At 36.7% G+C, this 18,360-nt stretch overlaps 1 protein-coding gene and 1 long non-coding RNA gene across 2 annotated transcripts in view; both read left to right on the top strand.

Annotated features, from left to right (window-relative positions):
• Positions 1–283: 283 nt before the first annotated feature.
• LOC118878070 (uncharacterized) lies at positions 284–6,254 on the top strand. The gene is made up of 3 exons (XR_010654355.2): positions 284–847; positions 1,051–4,124; positions 4,183–6,254. It is a non-coding gene; the product is annotated as an uncharacterized lncRNA (long non-coding RNA).
• An 8,243-nt stretch (positions 6,255–14,497) lies between these two features.
• InR (Insulin-like receptor) overlaps positions 14,498–18,360 on the top strand; it is a 53,581-nt gene continuing 49,718 nt past the window's right edge. The window contains exon 1 of the mRNA XM_036816633.3: positions 14,498–15,058. The gene's annotated coding sequence lies outside the window, so the exon portion shown is untranslated. The remainder of the gene's footprint in view (positions 15,059–18,360) is intronic.

Below are 18,360 nucleotides of genomic sequence, written 5' to 3' on the forward strand. Positions count from 1 at the left end.
TTCAGTTTACAGAAGTTCTTAAGGAGAATAACTCATTGCATTTTTGAAGTAAGTCCTTCTAACCAAATGTTTTATTATTTAATAATTTTGACTATTGCTTTATTATTAAATGCTATTTTACGCTTAAGAGAATTAGAATCAAAAGATCTCTAAAGAAAAGAGAGCCATTTTATTATATCTATAAGCTGATAACGCGACATTAATTTTCAGAGAGCCGTTTGCAAAATCTCTACTTATAAAAGCTCATTTTGACAATTTTCTCTTCAGTCTTACTTAAAACTCGCTTACGACTGGAACGCTACAAATTTTTGTGCTGTTAAAAACAAAAAAAAACTCAATATTTAAAGTGCATATTATGAGAGATACTCACTTAAGAGTGTACACAAAAGAATGGGTCATATATCGATATTGGATTTGAACCACTTTTGCTACTATGAATTATTCAAACAAATTAAAAACAATTGCGATAAAACAAATACACCGGAAGAATTAAAATATGTTGACTTAATTAATTTTATTCATTGCTGCAAGCCGTTTGGAGAACTGTTTTATGAGTGGGACAAGGACTTTTACAAAAGTTTTTTCTTACTCTATTTGAGCTCTGCGGCAAGCTTAACTATCGACTTCTCTGAGCTCTACACACGTCTTAAGAGCTTCCCAGCGAAGGCAAAGAACATATATTGGAAATCCGTATACCTTGCCATTGAAGAGAATGACATTTTGACCAGTGTCGAGTTGAGATACACTCCAGAAAATTACCACAGTGAGCACATGGAGGTATTTGCATCCGTGATGAATCAACTGAGGAAAAAAAAAAGTTTGAAAGCTTTAAGAATGCATATTTCTGGTGAGCCAATGGTATACAAAATATAAATTAAGGTTGTTTATCAGGATAAGCACGGCTGTTATTTGATACAAGTTACAACTATCGCTTAGATATTGATAATACTTATAAAACACCTAACATGACTGGTGTCTTGTATTATATTATATATATTATATTATTATTATATTCCAACGAACAAAATCTTGTATATTTCGCCTATCTAGTGTACACCATCGAAGACCTTACGGGATTTGGAAACCTCGAAAAGCTCTTTTTAAATGCGAGAGTGGACATTGAAGAGTTATGTAGATGCTGCTGCAATAACCAAAACTTGAGAGATCTAACCGTTTTGAATAGCGAAATGATGGGTCGACGGTTAGCCGATATTGCACACTATTGTAATCAGGTGATTCGCTTTGATTTTAAGATGAAGTTAGACGGTGATGCCTCAGAATACGCCCCATTAGCAAAAATGCAAAGACTGGAACAGTTAAGGATTGACGGAGAGCACGAACCGGGTACTTTACAGCGCCTTCTTATAGCGCTGGCCAGAAAGGAGCCCATGCTGCTCAGAAAGTTATCCATAGATAATGCTGTTTTAAACTTTGACGAAACCACGGCTTTAGCTCAGGTTAAGTTGGTAAACAACTTAAGATGTGGATTTAAGGACCCCCAAAGTATTGAGCCTATTTCAAGAATGATTTACCTGAACATTCTAGAGGTTCTTTCAGAGCATACGTTTATAAGTATTTCGGAACAAATATATAGGATTCTAAGGGAGTCTCAGTGGAAAAGGAAAATACTTTCAAAAGACTGTCTAATGGAGTATAACCCAAAGGGGAATCTGCGCCTTGTTCTGAACCAAGTTAGTGTTTCGGATTATGGGTCGTTGCTCACTTTGCCACATTTAAGATGCCTCGAAATAAACGGTAGTTATGAACAAGGTACTCTTGTTGAAATATTTAAAAAGCTTGAATTGGTTAAGGTACCTACTTTGATAATAAACACTATGAATCCATTTACAGAAGTGTTTAGAAAACTACTAGAAAGGGGCTGGAAGTTGAGACCCCAAATTACTCCGGTGATTAAAGTGCAGGAAATTGCAGCACTGTCTAATTGTAGGTCCTTGAAAAAATTAGTTTGTGGATTTTCCGACACCGGCAACATACATCTTCTACACAATCTTTTCGCACTTGAAGAGTTAACAATTACCACAAAACCAACCAACGGTTCGCTACAGTCCCTATTTGCCGCTCTAGCTTCAAGGGAAGTGCCATCTCTCCAACATTTTCGGCTCCTAAATGGAGCGATCGATTCCTTGGAAGCTGCAGAATTGGTACGAATAAAATCTTTGAAAGTGGTGCAGTGTGCCTTTCTCTACGCTCAGGACATCAATAAATTCTCAGACCTAGCTAAAGAATACCTTGCAAGGCTTGAAATTACTTCTATGCAAAACTTCCATGAAACTTCTCCTGGTGTTCTTAAAGTCTTACAGTCCTCGGAAAATACAATGAGTCTTTCCACAAGAGACATTTTGATAAAGTGTAATCGTAAACTAAGGTTTATTGTTCTTCAAATGAGTATTTTCGAGACGTACTCAGATGAGACCCTGCTGGTTCCCCTAGCCAGTTTAGAATGGTTAGAAAACATTAAAATAACCTATAAGCGCGGCAACTTAAAAACATTTTTCAATGCCCTATCTATGAGGACCAATAATCATATTAAAAAACTCGAAGTTGACGGCGGATCTCTTGATTTTAGTGAGACACTGGAACTAATTAATATTAAATCTCTTAGGAAATTTCATGGCAAAGTAGACGACCCACGCAGCTTTCAGCATTTGGCACATTTAAACCATATCGATATTGGGGATTCCTTTGATAACAAATTTCCAGAGAACATGGTCGACATTTTTGATTCCACTCGGGAAGAGCTAACCATCAGTGATCAGAAAAAGGAAATAAGCTTTGACAGTAAAACTGGCCAATTAACACTTTCTAACGCATTTTCTACTGACTCCAATGATATCGGCCCACTGGCAAGCCTTAATAATTTAAGGTCTGTGCGAATTTTGGGTGATAATGAAGGAAGATCATTTCAATACTTTATGGCTAAATTAGCTTCAAGGCAAAATCTGTCTCTTCAAGAACTGATAATGGAGACAAATAGGGATGAAGCTAAATCAAGCGTTCTGAAACTTAAACCTATGGAGTTAAAAAAAGTGACTGCCATCAAATCTCTGAGGACTCTAAAATGCGGTTTCTCTGATCCTAAGGACCTCGAAATGCTGTCTGGGCTACCAGAACTGACTTACTTAATTGTTGGCCTCAATCAAGAAAATGTTATGAAAAGCCTTCTCAGGAAACTTTCTCTGAATGATTTTAAAGTCCCTGATCGTTTGCTTGCAGAGGGGACAGTTGCATTCGAGATTGGGTCACAACAAATTTGTATTAAAGAACTGATCATTTCAAATGAACAAGGTTGCACACCCCTTGTGGAACTTTTCAGAATGTTGGGTCTGGCAAGCGGATCCACTTTACAGAGATTGGTCGTCAAAGGTGCGCCAATTGTTCAATATGAAGCCGATGAGTTTTCAAAAATTAAATCATTGCAGAAGCTTATTTACAGATTTCAAAAATTAATTGATATCAGAGGCCTTGTTCGGCTTTTTGAATTAACATCACTTATAATTGGGCGCAGAAATTTTCCCAAGAGAGATTCTGAAAAAGTTGAGCAGGAAGAAAATTTAATGTCTCGCATACCAGACCACATTTCCCGAGATCTTATGTTATCATATTTTAAAAACCTCAAAGGAGTGGCTCAGCACTTGGATCGTCAAAGATTGTTTATCGAATTGCCAAATGATGAGTACTCTGTGAAATATATATTTGAGCCATTGCCCGCTGGCTTAACTCACACACTAGAGGATCTGGTTATCACCCACCGGTATTTGGACTTTGAAGAGGTCACAAGAATTACGCAAATTGCATCATTGAAAAAACTTAGGTGTGGAATTCGGGATGCGCTAAGCTTTTCCCTTATTAAAAACCTCAGTCGTCTTGAATGCTTGGAAATCAAGTCTTATCCAAAATTCATGGAAATATCTGATCACCTTGTGCTCTCTTTTCAAGAATGCTCGCAAATCCAGTTCATAGATTTGCATTTTAATTCTCGAGTGCAGCTTATCAGTGCTGATTTCGTGGAGCGAACAATTGAAGCATTAAAATTAGTCAGAGATCCAAAACTCCGGAGTCCATTGAAGTTAAGCTGTTTCGTCAGTCAAGTTTATATTGAACCGGTAAGAATACTGATCAGGTTTGACTATTCTGAATAATAGAATGGTCGCATTGTTTTAGAAAAATTTTATCGACGAAGAGTATTTGAGTCTGTCCATCAATGAACGCCAAGACGACAAAGAACTGTGGATATATTATAAAGACCAAAACTAACTAACTAAAAGTTTTGATGACTGTCTAAAAATATAGATTCTTATATTTATTTTTAATATACGATTTTTTAAGACGCACCTTTTTTATAATTTTACCCGTTACTCGTTGAGTTAAGGGATACATTAGATTCGTCGGAAAGTATGTAACAGGTAGAAGGGTCGGAAACCCTTCCCCTATGAAGTGTATATATTATTGATCAGGATCACTAGCCGAGTCGATCTAGCCATGTCCGTCCGTCCGTGTGAGTTCTGAGATCTCGGAAATTAAAAAAGCTAGAAAGTTGGGACTCGCCATGTAGATTCTTGAGCTTTGTGTGCAGTTTGTGTCGGCAGGGTGCCTGAGTAGTAGTATTCTGTAGTATTCTTATGTGCTCGAGAAAACCGTGATCAATTTTCAGTGTAGCGCTTTCGAGCCGCTCATTCTGTGGCACAGGATCAGGCATCAAGATCATCCACAAAAAGTCTCCGGCAAAAACCCCACCCCCCTGAACAGCAATATGGTTATGTGGGTCAATCGATAGGTATTGACGAGACTAATACATTTCAGTTTTTTATCAGCATGAAAATTGTGGGCGCCACAGATTTGGTCGCTTTGTGGGCGTTAGAGTGGGCGTGGCATATTCGGGTGACAAACATGCGCTGCGCTCAAGGAATCAAGGAATCTAAATCTGAGATCCCTATGTTCCAGGTGCATTGAAAAAGAGTGCGTCCAGAATATAATATTTATTTATTTACTCTATGCTCAGTCTGAACACCATAAAAGTCCAGTGTAAAGATGGCCTTAAGGTAGTGTTGCAAAATTCGAACTATATCGGTATCGGAAAAAATATACTAAACAAACAAATATATGTACTAAAAATGGCATGCGGCCGGCCGTGGTCACACTTTTATGCAAGACACTGCGCAACAGGCTTGCTCATTCCCCAATCGGAGGAGTATGAGCACTAGGGTTGTTGGATTTTGAAAAAATATCGTATCGATGATATTTGCTGTTTGAAAAATATCACACGATGATATTAAGAAATTTCATAGAAAAGTATCGATATATCGAATTTTTTTGATATTTTTTAATGTTAAGCTAAATTTCAACAATGGTGTCCTGTTGCTGTAAATTTGGGTCTTTTATAGGTCCTTTATAAAAAATAATAAGAAAATAATAGCCAATCCCTTAAACTCCCACAACATCATAAAGTTCCTAAAAAGTTCAAAAATAATGCACAAAATATAAATAAACATCAATGTAAATACAATTAGAATCTAAGGATCCCATAAATAGTATAATCTTGTAAATATGTAAACCCACAACTTAAGCCCCGAGCCGAAGGCCTAAGCTGCTATGGCTCCAAAAAAAAAAACACTGTTAGCGCTTAGTTTAATACTATTTGTTAGCATTAGATAAATAAATAAATAAAATAACAAAATTATTAGGGATATGGCACAGCCCATTGTTTTCAATTTTATTTATAAAGATACTGATTAAATACATTTGAACTTATTGTTTTTAAATATAATTCATGAAATTACATACATTTGTACTTGTTTTTAAATAATTCGCAAACAAATCTGTTTTTAATGATTTAAGAAAAACACTTACATGCTGGTATGTCATACGACTACGGGAGTCACAAACAACACACTTTATGGCAGAAGCCAACCGTTCCGATGAAACCGAACTACCAGGCGTGATCAGGCTACTTAACGCCACCTTCGCTAGCATGGGCATAGTTGATTTTTTTGCAATCCATTTCTCCTACAGACGAAGGCAGTATTTCTGATTGCTTTTTTTCAACCATCTGCTTTTTGATTTCATCAGTGACATTTTTTACGTGAAGAGGCATATCGAAATACATTTTTTTAAATCGAGGATCAAGCTATGTGGCTTTCATGAGTATGTTATTCTGCAGCAAACCACTCAATCGCTTTTGTGATATTTGTAGAAGGGTATATTTTGTTAGAATGCCCTCAGCGGTATCCATATTAGCTTCTTTTAATTTTGTATTAATCATAGAAATCATAGGAATCACTAAGCTGACGGTCACGTAAGAATCGCCGCTCACATTATCATCGGCTTCTTTAAAAGCGGAGAACATGGCAAAAATCGCGACAAATATTAAGCTCCTCCACTGAGAGCATTTCTGTGTGCATTTCGCAGAAGTAGCATTTGATTCTGTACAAAAATCTTTTGCCGCACTCATTTTCACATACACTTCTCACTTTGCTTTCTGGCTTTCTGACCAAACATAAAAAATCGGAAATATCATACAAAAATATCGTCAAAATCGTCTTTTTTTGCCCAAAAAATATCGCGATGATAATATTTTTTTTTTAAGAGAAAAATATCGATATTTTGATATATTTCCGACATTCCTAATAAGCACAGAGTAAAAACAAATTAACAAAGGCCTTCCTTATACCTCCTGTCTATTTTATATAAGATGACCTACAGTTTCAAAAATTGTATTACTTAATCTGTAAAATATGTAGTTCTTTTTAACTTATGACAATTCTAGTCTTGATAGAATTCATCCGATTTTGTGTCATAGATGATATTTAGCTCAGCTCAAGTTTGCACGCATTTAGCATTGTAGCTGCGTTGTCCGTGACTATAGCAACCACTTTATTAAAAATATGTCATTCATTCAACGCGAGCTCCAAAGTGTGTGCAATATTTTGCTCGGTGTGATTATGTTCATTGACAAGAGGCATGGTTGACAAAACCACCGACTTAAGCTCAAAATCACTAATGAAGTGGCAGGTTATTGTCAAATAATTAGTGTTCGCTTTTGATGTCCATCCGTCAGTCGTGATTGCACAATATTCTATTTTGCATAAGATGTCTTGAAGTTTTGCGATCAATGAGCTGGTCATCAGGCAGCCAACACGACGAGGGCAAAGGCCATCAAGACTTTGCAGAACAACAGCTAAGATATAGTCCATTATATTATAGTATATTATATTATTATATAATTTTTAGTTTTTCAGATTTATCCTCTCCAGGTGGCCCAGCTGCAGGTCCTGCTGCAGCATTGTTGTTGCGCCTGTGAGCTCTTGTTGAACAGTGGGGGAGCCGGCGGCGCCCGTTACCCCCACCTGCGTCCCACCGCTGTTACGGGTGTCCGTACGGGTAGTAGTACGGCACAGTGGCAGGAGGGAGCAGGGGCGGGGGATAGTAGTCTTAAGGCTGCGTGGCGTAAGATGCCGGGTACTGTGCCTGGTACGGGGTACCCCGGCGGATAAGCTGCTGGTACATAAGGGTACATATTGCCTAAAATGTATAAAAATTATTATATCTATAAGAAATATTAAAATTACATTTACTTACATAAATCTCCTTATCCTTATTATTTATTAATATTGCTTGTTTTATATTATAATAATTAAAATATGAATTACCAAAAGTCTGGATCGAATGTTAAATTATAATTTAGTCCAGATCTCTCATGTTGACTTTCATTCCATCTCCTACAGAAATTGAATCCGCGGACTTTGTAATTTTTGCCCATGTGGATTTTGAATCCGTGCCCATGTGGGCTTTGTTATAAGGGCCCATGTGGATTTTGAATTTCTGCCCAGTAGATTTTAAATTTCTACCCAGAGGACCGCGGCCTTGCTTTCAAGGCAAAAACAAAAAGACAAGCAATATAGCTATATAGCTTGCTCTCCCACATTTATCATAAGCCAACAAATTTTCAATAAGAGCGAGCAGTGCAGTTGCAAAAATTCAACATGGGAAAAAAGTGAAGGTTCGAATCGAACATTTGAAAAAAAGGAAAATTTTCATTTTTCGCCTAGGTGGCATCATTGGCAAAATCTCCAAAGAGAGCGGCACAGGAAATGACGTCTCTATACATTATTACTCTATGCTGCGATCATATTTGCGCTGATATGAAAACAATATTTAGAATGAAATTCATAATATCGCACAAAATAAGAAATCTTAATTAGTTTTTCGGAATATTTTTATTTCAATGGATGTCGTCATTTTGAGTTTAAACATCCTTAAACACGCAGAAATTTCGCCAAATCCAGGACATCAGAGTGCGATTGGAATACTTTTCGCCGCTCGCATTCTCTAGAGGGCGCTTCTCTCTCCCAAAACCAGTTTCCCTTTTCCACCGCATTGGCGCGATTAAATGTTAGATTCCAGCGATTGTGCGGGAGAACTTTTATTTCTTTTAAATAGGTTTGGAAATTACTTAACCCTACACTAACTTCCTCATCAGCCGAAAAACTTCCCTGCTCTAATAAATTAAAGCCCTCACTCATTTTTTGTATAAATATGGCAGTATTTTTTGCCATCAAAACATTATTAAATTTACTATCAGCAGTAATTTGTATGTCACTACTAACCGCCTTAGTAAATACATGCGGATCAATATTCGCCGAGTAAAGGTTTTCTTCTGTGAAACGCAACGAACAATTAAGATTCGGAGCCAACCGAGTAGTACGCCTCTCATCGTCCATATTAAACTGTTCAATAATATCCCAGAACATAATGTTTGTGCCAAATTGGAAGTCGTAAAGCTCTACATTTTTTCGTATATTTCTAAACAGATATACCTCGTCATGAATAATATTTAATCGAGATGTCAATCGATATTGATCATCGTTATCCTTAGCCATTCTAAGTGCTTTAAAGTTGCTGCGATTTTGATCACAGACAATAGCACGCACATTTAGTTCAGCTTTTTGGCAGACCTCGAGTGCTCTTTCTAGCAAACCGGCAATTATTCTCCAATGGATGTGTCTTCCGACAAATGCTACGCCTACCCGGGCCTTGAAGTCGGAACACAACCCACGTGCCATAAATGCAAAATAGCCAGTAGCTAGAGTGGAATACAGATCTCGATTTCAGTCTTTAAAAAGGATTCATCAAATATCAATAGGCTGCTTGCTAAACTTTTCAGCCGAATAAAATTGGTGCCTTCAAGCCTGGAGTTAGATCATTGAATGGCAACTCATTTTTTGTTTCATTTCCGGAGAATTTTTGCTCGTTAAATTTATTAATTTTAAATTTTAGTAATGCTATTTTGTGACTGAGGGCTTCTTGAAATGCTTTACATTTCGTAAGCATTTCTTCGATTTCATCTTTCGTTTTTCTTCTACAGGCAATGTTCTTGGCAAATACTCTTTTAATAGAAGCATTCTCTAGGCCAAGACGTCTTGACCTGATTTTCCAGAACTGCATCTGTTTCTTTAAAACTGAATTTTCTTTTTTTAGCCTAATATTTTCATTTTTTAGTGAATTATCCTTTTTTATGTTGGGTATTTCAAACTTTTCTACAAAAATATTTTCATTTTGGTCATAATGCATTATTTGAGCTTCGTGACCTATATTTCGCATAATCTCAGCTTCATTTTCGTCATATTGCATTGTTTCAGCTACGTGACCAATATTTTGCATTATTTTAGGTTTGTTTTTTTGTTGCAATATTTCAGCATCAGAATCATTGCCTTTTGAAATTATTTCCCTTCCATACAACCCAACCCCATAATTACTAATTTTACTCTGTTCAACTGAGAGATAAATAGGGTCAAACCCTAGCTCTTCAGTAGGAATACTACATTTCTTCAGCTTATTGCCTAGGAAACATACTGGCTTAAAGTGCCTTCTACAGGCCAACGATCTAGCCGTTACTCTTTTTTTTTCTTAAATTGGCTTGCTTATGGCCTTCGCAGTTTTCAACAATGCAAGTTCTGAAAAAAAGAAGTTATAAAATATAAAAGTTAATAATATTAAAAATTTATAAAAGTACAATAAAAAACAACAGAGAAACGCTATAGTCGATTTCCCATCGACTATCAGATAGCGACTTCAGATTAGTTATGACCATTTAATGGTCAGAATTGAACAATTTTTAGCATGTAGATGGACACAGGTAATCAAAACAAAGTTCGTTTTTCAAAAATATTTAAAAATGTTAGAGTGGGCGTGGCGTCTTTGCTGAAATAAACTTGCGCTGTCCCAGAGCCTCAAGAATCAGCATGCCAAATCCCAACTTTCTAGGTTATACACTGGTCGGCATAAGTATTTTGACAAAACAAAAGTCAAATATACTCATAATTTGAGCTTACTTTTTGTAAACTTTGGCATCAATGAAAAGGTAATTTAAATGCCGTTTGAGTGATAGAATACATTTCTTAACCCATTCAGTACTTATTGAAATTGACAAATTTATGTAAAAATCTTCTTTTTAAACTATTTTCCTCGTCTTGAAAAGTTAAAATTTTTTATGCAATAAGTTTCTTCAAACAAAAATAATAATAACTGCAAAAACAAATTTTTAAAAATCAGTTTTTATGATTTTTTGAAAGTGCTTAGAAACATGCACTTAAGCCATATTTTTCTTTTTTTCATAGAAATTGTCACCTTCAAAGAGTCACTTATGCCGACCAGTGTAGTTTACGAGATTCGGATGGACAAACAGACAGACGGACTTCGACTCCCTAGTAATCCTGATTAAGAATATATATACATTATGGAAACGCTTCCATTTACTTTCCGACAAATCTGGTGCACCATTTTAATTTACGAGAAACGGGTATAACAATTTTAGTTATTCTAAACAAGGCCTGGTTCACTTAGCTACCTACTTAAAAATAAATATAATCTTTGACTGATGCTTACCCTTTTTATCTACATTCTGCACCTTTCACTTTTATTGTTTAACCGCACTACCACAATTTTTGTAAACTTAATATGCAAATTTTCCTACAAAAAAATCATTTGATTAAAAAAAAACAACAAACCCCGAAATACACACCTGATCATATTAATAGGTACACTCCGGATTTTTTTTAGTTATAAATGGTTTTTTGGTACTTTTATGACTGGCCAAACTGTGACAAAGAGTTGAAAGAGGGGCTGCCCCGTATATCAAAGCTTTTCTATTAATTGCGAGTCCACCACACATTCCGCCTGATAGGTACAGTCTCCGTTTCTCACAAGTATCGAGTGAATTATTTTGTAATCAGCGATCTTTTGGTAACTAAAGGTAAATTGAGTATAGCTCCTGTCAATACCGAGAATTAAATAATTATTTTTTTTTAGAAAAAATGTGTCGAAATTCTCGTTGTACTAAAGAAGAAACTCGATTGGTTCTTAGTCTGAAAAAAGAAGGCAAATCTTTACGAGCCATCGCCAAAATAATGAACAGGTCTCATAATTTAGTTAAAAATGCATTAGAAAGAAAACCAAGACAGGAAACCCGTGGAAGGCCACTAAAAACAACAAAAACCCTTGACCACTACATAGTAACTTTGAGCAAAAAGGACCCATTTAAGTCATCGAAGGCTATTGCAGCCCAAATTGGGAATTCAGTTAGTGCTCCAACTATCCGAAGACGACTACAAGATGCCAACCTAGCAGAAAGAATTTCCAGAAAAGTCCCACTTATGCGCAAAAAAAATATCACCATGAGGCAAACTTTTGCAAGGGAGCACAATGACTGGGTAGGATGCACCGGGGAGAAAAAATAGAGAAACATATTATTGAGCGATGAAACCAAGATTAATTTGTTTGGAAATGACTGTGAAAGGAATGTTCGACGCCCTAACGGAAAGGAATTCCATCAACGGTTTACAAAAAAAAACAGTCAAAGTGGCAATATAATGGTATGGGGTTGCTTCTCCTGGTACGGCGTAGGTCCAATTTATCAGACTACGAACAAAATGAATGCTGAAGAGTACAAACCCATATTGGAAACAGTTATGGTACCGTATGCAGAGGAAAATATGCCATTACGTTGGGTATTTCAGCAAGATAATGATCCAAAACACACATCAAGGCTGTTATCTAAATTTTTCGAGGACCAAAAAGTTGACGTTCTGAAGTGGCCAAGCCAATCCCCCGACTTTAACCCCCTTAAAAAAAAGTTGGGAGACTTTCAAAAAAATTGGCGAAGCATTCATTTTCAAATAAACAAAAATTATGGGAAGGTGTCCAAAAACTGTGGTATGAGACACCAGTAGAGACCTGCCAGGCTCTTATTAAAAGTATGCCAAAAAGAATATCAGTAGTGGCCAAAAATAGAAGTGGATACACTGGATACTAAGTAAGGAAATACTAATTTACCTATAAAAATAATACAATATGGAAATTAAAATTTTTTTTCTTACCAACACATGAAGTGTACCTATTATTATGATCACACTGAAAACGTATCTGAAACACAAAAAAACCCTTTTATGTTATATTATTATCCTATGTTACAGTTAAGTTTATTTTATTAAAAACAAATAGTTTAAGAACCAATGAGAACAAATATTAAGTTTGAAACAATGAATAAATCTTTATTTTGTTACCTTTAAGTCAGAGTTGATGTGTGTACCTATGTGTATGTATGCGGGAAGGATAGATTATTAAACACAACAAATTTACATATCAAGCTTTCACATTAAATAACGACGTTTTATATTCTTAATATTATATTACCCGACCGAATATAAATTAGTATACACTGCTAACTATACTAAATAATAATTTAATAATTAAAAAACATCAACACTTAAAAAAAATTTAAAAAATAAACAATAAAATTATGTATTCAATATGTAAAATGTAAAAAAAGGTAAAAATAAATTTTAAACTCCATTAAATCTTTAAATCCAAATAAAATAAGCAAAATAAATAAATAAAATAATAATAAATAAAAAGTATATTTGTATCTAATACATTAGTATTTTGGAGTATAACATGCCAATCTCAAATTCGATATCCTACCCACTAAACGTCCCACTTCCAGCTCCAGCTCCCCCACCGAACAGAGCCGGTCGCGAGAATCGGCGGGCCTTCGCGGCGTTGGTGGTGGATAAGGTGGCGGCTGACGAGGCCACGGTGGATCGGCCGATCCTCCGGCGGGAGCTGACCAGGGTGCGCGAGATGGCCCGCATCCTCCTGGCGGCCGGAGGGTCGGCGGAGGTGACACTTTAAAAGAGTTCATGCGCCTAGCAATTGACGATCCGATGAAAGTGGCTGTGCTCCTGGATGCCATCAAGGGGCCCACCCCGGAGTCCCAGCAGTTGCAGGCAATCCAGCACCAGCTGGAGCAAATTCAGAGCAAAGCAAAACCATCTAGCTGTATTACCGTATCCACGGTTGAACGGTTGACGTGCAAATAAAAAAAGATAAATAAACGTTTTCTGAATTTTTTTTAGCGTAGTGTAAATGGTGGGATAAAAAACATACGCATAATGGAAGTCGACTTTTGGCTTAGTCTTAGTAAAATGCAAAAGTCTGGACAAAATATTCTAAAGCCAATAACCGTTAATAATAAATAACTTTACTTTTAAAATTCAATTCAGTTTAAAATTCTAATGGATCGAGTCCTTTTCCAAGGAAATAATTTGTTTTCCTTTTGAATTAAAGTACGATTTTTCCACTTTTGCGCCCTCTTTGGATTTTTATCTTCTGAAACAGATTTGGGTAGAAAAAGTGTAAACAAATCATATGTTTTTCCTTTAAAAGTAGCCAAAAATGAAAAAAGTAAATTTTTTCAGTTTTTAGGAAAAATTCTTCAACAAAACAAATTCGGCCATACGCAAAAAATGCGATGCTATGAAGATGTTTTTGTTTCTGTCCATTTGGTTTATTTATTTCATATTTTCGTACTTCGTGGAAGTCGTGGAAGGGGAGGTGGGGTGATTCGTTACAACTTACAACAACACAAACACCGTAAGGGTCAGCAAAACGTAAGCCACCGTAAGTGTCAGAAAAAAAAGGGATAGCCTCAGCGTAAGTGTCAGTAAAAAATGGAGATGCAAGATCTCTCTCTGCTCTTCGAGAGAAAGCGGAACGAAAGAGAACGAAACGTTTAAAAACGATGTATCTTAAATTTCCGTTAAAAAGAAAGGGAAAACAAATTCAAAATCAGCTAGTGTGACCATCGGCACACCGATGCGAAATGTAGAAAATAAAAATACCATGGTCTGTCTTTTTCCGATATAAATATATATTTGTATTCCAAAAATATCGATATTGTGATATATTTTCACATCACTAACGGGTGGGACTGTTTGTCTCCCTCTTTTACGGACACTTACGTTGGTGCTATCTCCCTCTTACTGACACTTACGTGGCTCTTACGTTTGTCACTTACGTGACAGCGGCGCAGAAAATAGCGATAGTTATCAAATGAAAAAATATCTCGATATAAATTTGTATTTTTATTCAAAAAATATCGATACTGGCACTTTGATGATTTCACATCCCCACGGCAAAAACAAAAACAAAAACAACTCGGCGCGGCAAGACACAAACTCGGCGGAGCGCACGAAATCGCGGAAATTCGCCCTCTCTTTCGCTGGAACATAACGGACGCGAGTCGCGGGAAATTGTTCTGCGCTGCGGAAAATCGTCGGTTGGCTATGCCTAATACTATGCCGCGGCGGAAAAGTTAGTGAATGAAAAGTGCGAAAACACGGGGAGATACCGTGAAATACATGGAGTTGGAATAGAAGAAATTCCACGAAATACAAGTGCGGCGATTTGCGTGTGCGGAGTGCCCCGGTGTGTGTGTGAAATTCACGGTAAATAAATAAATAAAATTCGTGTGCACACACACACACACACACACGCCTCGTATTTTTGTATATACACAGCATGTTGTGAAGTTGCGGCGCAAAAAGAAAGCACGCGAATAAAACATAAGAAAATTTAATTACGCCTGCGTCTGGGAAAGTGCGTCGTTCTATTTTGAAATCGATACCAAAATAAAAAATACAAGAAAAAGTAGGTGACAAGCAACAACGACAATGCCCAGCAACAACAACAACCTTGCAGAGAGGTATGTAACGAGAACAACAAATACAAATAATAATAATATAAAGAAAAGGCAAAAGAAAAGTAGTAGTGAAAACGTAACTAGAAAAATACTCGACGAAATTACTACGCAGCAGCAATTTATGCCAAGTTGTTTTTGCTCTCCCCTCCCCACCCCGCCCCTCTCGTCAACCGGCCTCTCTTGTTCCTTTTGTTGTTGTTCCATATCTATCATATCTTCTTCTTCGCTCGCCGCTTTACGTCTCCGTTTTGTGAATGAGCAGCGCAGCCAGCATTATTCGCCCTCTCTTTCGGTCGCACCCGCCCTCTCTGGCGAGCGGAGAGCGGCTGCGCGAAGAGAGGCGGAAAAGGAATGAAAGAATTTGGATTGCTGCCGGTTCCTGTGTTGTTGTTGTTGCACGCACTTTGAAAAGCGGTACAGATAAGTTACCAATTAAGTAAATCCAGCATTAAGTGTCATTGACACATTGTAATGCGATTTGGATCTAAGTATAAATATCAGTTTTCCGTAGTTTATTTTGTACTTAACCTATGAGGGGAAGAAGTGCACCTAAAAGTATTAAATGTGAATAAATGTCTAAGATTTTGTATTTCGAAAACTGAAAGGCAGATAGGATTCACAAAAAATATCCTCTTTTCCATTGCAATTTTAAATATGATTGTTTTTAAAATTATGCATTAAAGTGTTCCACAAAAGTATTTTCAATAAAATGTAAAGGATAAAATTTTTGTTCCAAAATAATACTTAATTCTTGTTTTATATTTCTGAAACAATTTTTTACATAATTCCAAAAATTTTAAAATATATTTCTGAAACTTACAACCATTATTTCCAAACATTATACAAAAACTTATTTAACTCTTATTTGTTAATCGCCAAAACTGGAAAATGTATTAAAGAGGCCTTAAAACCAAGCTTCCTTACTTTTTTTGCTTCCCCAAATTTTGGGCCCGTCTCCAATTAAAAACCATATTTGTATTGTTTTTTTGTTATTATTAATAAATGGTGTGCTTTTTCACCTGTTGATTTGTCCAGGTTTTATGTTAAACTTATTTTGTTTTTAATTTTTTATTGTGGAAAATCTTGTTTACGCTTATTTTAATGTTTTTAATTAACAACAAAGTTGAGCACCACATAATTTCGTTGGTTGTCCAAAAGTCATGACAGTGCATTTTTGGTTTTATTTTGTTTCCATTAATTTGACACTCTTTATTAGTGTGACCAAACTTTGAGTTTTGGAAATGTATACCCAAATAAAATTTTGCCGTATATGTTGGTAATAATTGATGTGTTTTATCCTAATTTAAAAACGGAAAGTTAAAGTTTTATGAAATAAGTCAACAGATAAAGTTTCTTGTTGGCGGCAACCTACTTTTCAGATAAAATCTCCTAAGAACACCAATTAGTTTAAAATGGTTTTTGTCGCAGTCCATTGGATATGGTGTATCCATCCTTTTTCCTTAACTTTTGTCAAAAAAAAGTATTGTAACTTGGCAAATATTTCATATGAATAAGATAAGTGTTATTGTAAGTTCTCAAGCAAGAACTTCCATATCGCCTTAGTAAGTCGATTCATACATATACAGTAGTTAAACTGCACTTAAGACAAGTTTTTCGTCGGAGATAAAGCTAAAAGACACACTATAATTAAGAAACTTGGAATTAGAGTTGAATGCAGAAGATTTATGGACATTAAAGCCAGATACACGGATTAATCGACAACGGGAATAGAACAATGATAATATGAGGGTCTGTAACTGTGCTGGAATGAAACCGAGCGTGGTGCAAAATAGGGAAAGCATTGCACAAGTAACTGGGGATGGCGGAGATATTACGGATAGTTGGTCTTGGGGGAGGGAAGGGGGGAGATGTGGGGATGGGTCCGCCTGCTAATTAAAAAGCATAAGCACTAATTGGCGTGCCGCTGCGCTTGTTGTTGCTATTTGCGTTGCCGTTGGACTGCCCACTTGCTGTGCTCTTATTATATTCGCGTTATTATTGTATAATAAGAGAGAAATGCCATAAAAAATTGGGAGAAGGGGTTAAAACAACAGGCGAGATCGAAACAAAAAAAAAACGGCCAAGAATTGCGCATTTTTGTATTAATCATGCTATATTTTTGACGAGGCCCGAGGAATGTTGGCCAATGTATTTGTATTTGTGCGTAATTTATTTATTTTTAAATCGAGTTTGCCTGCCCGCCTTTCGTTTGTGTGTGTGCGAGCATAAGTGCGAATGTGTGTGCATGTGCATGTGTGCGTGCTTGCGACAAAAATAAGTCGCCGCAAAAACAAATTGCTGAAATAGAACCAAAATAAAGCAGAAAAACCGAAGAGGGATCTATCGAGGATGAGGCAATGACGGAACCCCCCGGGCCAAGTTTGTTTTTGTTGCTTTAGTTTCGTTTTATTATTTTATTTTCGTGCATGTTATTTTTGATATTGGCTTTTTTTATGGTGTGGCAAGAAACCGGAAATTGTTTGTCCGGCTATTGTTGATGACGTATGACCATCCAGTCGTTGGCAATTTTGGCGCATAATTTGGCCACACTAATTAACAGCGGCGAAACGAAAAACAAAAACACACCGACAGCAACAGCAACACCAACACAAATGCCACTACTAAAAACAAAACCAGAAAAAACCGAAACCGAAAAAAGATTTCTAAACGTAGCTGCGCACAGGTTGGAAAGAGAGGGAACGATTGCCGAAAGAGAGTGGCCGGTGATAAGCCCATGTGTGTGTGTGCGAGCCGAGCGAGACAAACAGACAGGTGTCATTGACCTTTTTCGCTGCGAAACAACACACACACACACACAGCCAAACAATTTTGTGTGCACTTTTTTCAGCTGCGTTTGCTTCTCTCCCTCCTCCCCTATCATTCTCTCTCACTCTCTCGCCCTGCTGCTGTTGTTTTTCGCTTTTGTTGTTGCTGCCTTCACTGCTTATGCTGTGAACTGCTTGGCCTTGAACTTAGACGCGCGTCTTCTAATCGCTCCACACTACCCCTCCCCTCGCTGCCACGCCCCCTCCCCACCCACACAAGCATGCACGCACTGCGAGTTTATTGCTCCATTGTTGTTGTTGCTGTTGTGTCTGATATTTATTATTATAATCGGAAATATTAAACTATTGGTGTTATAACAACCAAAAAGGAAAAATAATTTTTGGTGGTGGTCTGGGTCAAAACTCATACTTAATTGTGATTTGTTTTTATTTCATAATCAATGCTTTAATAGAACAAATTGTTATTAAGAATAAAAACGGTGGTAAGGGATAGCTTCTGAATTCTGTTAACGGAAAGTT

Source organism: Drosophila suzukii, chromosome 3, assembly GCF_043229965.1.
Source record: "Drosophila suzukii chromosome 3, CBGP_Dsuzu_IsoJpt1.0, whole genome shotgun sequence".
Taxonomy (NCBI): domain Eukaryota; kingdom Metazoa; phylum Arthropoda; class Insecta; order Diptera; family Drosophilidae; genus Drosophila; species Drosophila suzukii.